The sequence below is a fragment of the Mirounga leonina genome, unplaced genomic scaffold (assembly GCF_011800145.1).
Source record: "Mirounga leonina isolate KUSES-001 unplaced genomic scaffold, KU_Mleo_1.0 Mir_174, whole genome shotgun sequence".
Classification (NCBI taxonomy): domain Eukaryota; kingdom Metazoa; phylum Chordata; class Mammalia; order Carnivora; family Phocidae; genus Mirounga; species Mirounga leonina.
The window spans coordinates 17,416,867-17,422,208 of NW_023270451.1; positions in this window are offsets into that span (position 1 = coordinate 17,416,867).

A 5,342-nucleotide genomic window follows, 5' to 3' on the forward strand; every position below is an offset into this window, starting at 1 on the left:
AAGGTCTCAAGTACACAACCTAACCCTACACCTAAAGGAGCTGGAGAAAGAACAGCAAATAAAGCCTAAACCCAGCAGGAGAAGAGAAATCATAAAGATCAGAGCAGAAATCAATGAAATAGAAACTAAAAGAATAGTAGAACAGATCAACGAAACTAGGAGCTGGTTCTTTGAAAGAATTAACAAGATTGATAAACCCCTGGCCAGACTTATCAAAAAGAGAAGAGAAATGACCCAAATCAACAAAATCATGAATGAAAGAGGAGAGATCACAACCAACACCAAAGAAATACAAACAATTTTAAGAACCTATTATGAGCAACTCTATGCCAGCAAATTAGATAACCTGGAAGAGATGGATGCATTCCTAGAGATGTATCAACTACCAAAACTGAACCAGGATGAAATAGAAAACCTGAACAGACCTATAACCACTAAGGAAATGGAAGCAGTCATCAAAAATCTCCCAAAAAACAAAAGCCCAGGGCCAGATGGCTTCCCAGGGGAATTCTACCAAACATTTCAAGAAGAATTAATACCTATTCTTCTGAAACTGTTCCAAAAAATAGAAACGGAAGGAAAACTTCCAAACTCATTTTATGAGGCCAGCATTACCTTGATCCCAAAACCAGACAAAAACCCCATCAAAAAAGAGAATTACACACCAATATCCCTGATGAACATGGATGCAAAAATTCTCACCAAAATACTAGCCAATAGGATCCAACAGTACATTAAAAGGATTATTCACCATGACCAAGTGGGATTTATCCCTGGGCTGCAAGGTTGGTTCAACATCCACAAATCAATCAATGTGATACAATACATTAACAAAAGAAAGAACAAGAATCCTATGATCCTCTCAATAGATGCAGAAAAAGCTTTTGACAAAGTACAGCATCCTTTCTTGATCAAAACTCTTCAGAGTATAGGCATAGAGGGTACATACCTCAATATCATAAAAGCCATCTATGAAAAACCTACAGTGAATATCATTCTCAATGGGGAAAAACTGAGAGCTTTCCCCCTAAGGTCAGGAACGTGGCAGGGATGTCCACTATCACCACTGCTATTCAACATAGTATTGGAAGTCCTCGCCACAGCAATCAGACAACAAAAAGAAATCAAAGGCATCCAAATTGGCAAAGAAGAAGTCAAACTCTCACTCTTTGCAGATGATATGATACTTTATGTGGAAAACCCAAAAGACTCCACCCCAAAACTGCTAGAACTCATACAGGAATTCAGTGAAGTGGCAGGATATAAAATCAATGCACAGAAGTCAGTGGCATTCCTAACACCAACAACAAGACAGAAGAAAGAGAAATTAAGGAGTCGATCCCATTTATAATTGCACCCAAAACCATAAGATACCTAGGAATAAATCTAACCAAAGAGACAAAGGATCTGTACTCAGAAAACTATAAAATACTCATGAAAGAAATTGAGGAAGACACAAAGAAATGGAAAAACGTTCCATGCTCATGGATTGGAAGAACAAATATTGTGAAGATGTCAATGCTACCTAGAGCAATCTACACATTCAATGCAATCCCCATCAAAATACCATCCACTTTTTTCAAAGAAATGGAAGAAATAATCCTAAAATTTGTATGGAACCAGAAAAGACCCCGCATAGCCAGAGGAATATTGAAAAAGAAAAGCAAAGCCGGCTGCATCACAATTCCGGACTTCAAGCTCTATTACAAAGCTGTCATCATCAAGACGGCATGGTACTGGCACAAAAACAGACACATAGATCAATGGAACAGAATAGAGAGCCCAGAAATGGACCCTCAACTCTTATGGTCAACTAATCTTCGACAAAGCAGGAAAGAATGTCCAATGGAAAAAAGACAGTCTCCGCAACAAATGGTGTTGGGAAAATTGGATAGCCACATGCAGAAGAATGAAACTGGACCATTTCCTTACACCACACACAAAAATAGACTCCAAATGGTTGAAAGACCTCAATGTGAGACAGGAGTCCATCAAAATCCTAAAGGAGAACACAGGCAGCAACCTCTTTGACCTCAGCCGAGGCAACTTCTTCCTAGAAACATCTCCAAAGGCAAGGGAAGCAAGGGCAAAAATGAACTATTGGGACTTCATCAAGATAAAAAGCTTTTGCAAAGCAAAGGAAACAGTCAACAAAACCAAAAGACAACCGACAGAATGGGAGAAGATATTTGCAAATGACATATCAGATAAAGGGCTAGTATCCAAAATCTATAAAGAACTCATCAAACTCAACACCCAAAGAACAAAGAATCCAATCAAGAAATGGGCAGAAGACATGAACAGACATTTTTCCAAAGAAGACATCCAAATGGCCAACAGACACATGAAAAAGTGCTCAATATCGCTCAGCATCAGGGAAATCCAAATCAAAACCTCAATGAGATACCACCTCACACCAGTCAGAATGGCTAAAATTAACAAGTCAGGAAACGACAGATGTTGGCGGGGATGCGGAGAAAGGGGAACCCTCCTACACTGTTGGTGGGAATGCAAGCTGGTGCAGCCACTCTGGAAAACTCTATGGAGGTTCCTCAAAAAGCTGAAAATAGAGCTACCATATGATCCAGCAATTGCACTACTGGGTATTTACCCCAAAGATACAAAAGTAGGGATCCGAAGGGGTATGTGCACCCCGATGTTTATAGCAGCAGTGTCCACAATAGCCAAACTATGGAAAGAGCCAAGATGTCCATCGACAGATGAATGGTTAAAGAAGAGGTGGTATATATATACAATGGAATATTATGCAGCCATCAAAAGGAATGAGATCTTGCCATTTGCAACGACGTGGATGGAACTGGAGGGTATTATGTCGAGTGAAATAAGTCAAACAGAGAAAGACATGTATCATATGATCTCACTGATATGAGGAATTCTTAATTGCAGGAAACAAACTGAGTGTTGTTGGAGTGGGGGGTGGGGTGAGAGGGATGGGGTGACTGGGTGATAGACACTGGGGAGGGTATGTGCTCTGGTAAGCGCTGTGAATTGTGCAAGACTGTTGAATCTCAGATCTGTACCTCTGAAACAAATAATGCAATATATTTTAAGAAAAGAAGAAGGTAGCGGGAGGGGAAGAATGAAGCGGGGAAATCGGAGGGGTGGATGAACCATGAGAGACGATGGACTCTGAAAAACAAACTGAGGGTTCTAGAGGGGAGGGGGGTGGGAGGATGGGTTAGCCTGGTGGTGGGTATTGAGGAGGGCACATTCTGCATGGAGCACTGGGTGTTATGCACAAACAATGAATCATGGAACACTTCATCTAGAACTAATGATGTAATGTATGGGGATTAACATAAGAATAAAAAAAAAAAATTGAAGAGGAAGGAACAGTCCCAAACTCATTTTACGAGACCAGCATTATCCCAGTACCCAAACCAGGAAAGGACACTACTAGAAAAGAAAACTATAGGCCAATATCCTTGATGGATATAGATGCAAAAATTCTCAACAAAACACTAGCCATCTCTATTCAGCAGCACATTAAAAGGATCATTCACAATGATCAAGTGGAATTTATCCCTGGCTTGCATATCCCTGGGTTCAACATATGCCAATCAATCAACATGATACATCATATTAATATAATGAAACAAAAGAATCCTATAAACATCTTACTGGATATAAAAAAAGTATTTGACAAAATTCACCCATACATCCATGAAAAAAACTCATAACAATCGGGGCACCTGGGTGGCTCAGTTGTTAAGCATCTGCCTTCAGCTCAGGTTATGATCCCAGGGTCCTGGGATCAAGCTCAGCAGGAAGCCTGCTTCTCCCCCTCTCACTCCCCCTGCTTGTATTCCCTCTCTCGCTGTGTCTCTGTCAAATAAATAAATAAAATCTTAAAAAAAAAAAAAAAAAAAACTCATAACAAATTAGGCATAGAAGGAATTAGGCATCTCAATACCTGGGAGGCATTACGCTAAGTGAAATAAGTTAGAGAAAGACAAATACTGTAAGATCTCACTTATATGTAGAAACTGAAAAAACAAACAGAACACCAAACCTATAGAAAAAGAGAACAGATGTGGTTATTAGAAGAGGAGTCTTGAAGGAAGGTGGTCCACAGGTATAAATTTCTGGTTATGAGAGAAGTACTAGAGTTGTAATGTACCTGATGACTACAGCTAACACCACCATCTGATACATAGAAAAGATGTTAAGAAAGTAAATCTAAAGAGTTTTCATCATAAGATTTTTTTTCCTTTTTTTCTTTCATTTTTGTTTTCTTTTTTCTTTTTGTTGTATCTATTTGAGAAAGTAGATGTTAGTTATACCTTTTGGGGGAATCATTTCATAATATATGTAAATCAAACCATATACCTTAAATTTATACACTGATGTATATCAATTATTTCTCAAAACTAGTAAAAAAAATTGTTAAATAAAAATTCCAAAAGAGTACACAAAAAATGGTAAGACTAATTTCCCCCAGGCAGAAAAAGTCATGTGACTAATGGTGAAGGGTGAGAGAAAAAAATGTGTATTTTTTGTAACTACATTTTTTTTTCAAGATTTTATTTATTTATTTGAGAGAGAGAGAGAGTGAGAGAGAGAGCCCAAGAGGGGGTAGGGTCAGAGGGAGAAGCAGACTCCCCGCTGATCAGGGAGCCTGACACGGGACTCGATCCCAGGACTCCGGGATCATGACCTGAGCCGAAGGCAGTGGCCCAACCAACTGAGCCCCCCAGGCACCCATAACTACATTTTTGAACCACAGTGCAGTGCAAGCTCAAAATATTAAAATTTACGAACTATAAACACTGAAAATATTGTTAGTTTGAGGGTGGATAAGAGTCTGAGAGCAGCGGTGGCCTTGGAGTAAGGCGTTTGAGTGGTGATAGCACAGAGGTGTGAAAGAAGACTGTTTTTACACTATACCCTTTGATCTGTTTTGAGATTTGTTTCTGTGTATGTCATACCTATTAATATTTTTTATAAATAGTCCATTTCAGACATTTTGCAGAACACTAGAAAACAGTAAATGACTTTGGAAACACAAGTAATTAAGATCATAATCCCTAAATGAATTTATTTTATTTATTTTTTCCTAAATGAATTTAAAGCAAGTTCCTATGGAGAAATAGGACCCCAGCTGGCCTAAGAATGTTACCTCTAATGAGAAACAAGAATGACACAAGAGGGCGCCTGAGTGGCTCAGTTGGTTAAGCATCTGCCTTCCACTCAGGTCATGATCCCTGGGTCCTGGGATCGAGCCCCGCATAGGGCTCCCTGCTCAGCGGGGAGCCTGCTTCTCCCTCTGCCACTCCCCCTGCTTGTGCTCACTTGCTCTTTCTCTCTGTCAAATAAATAAA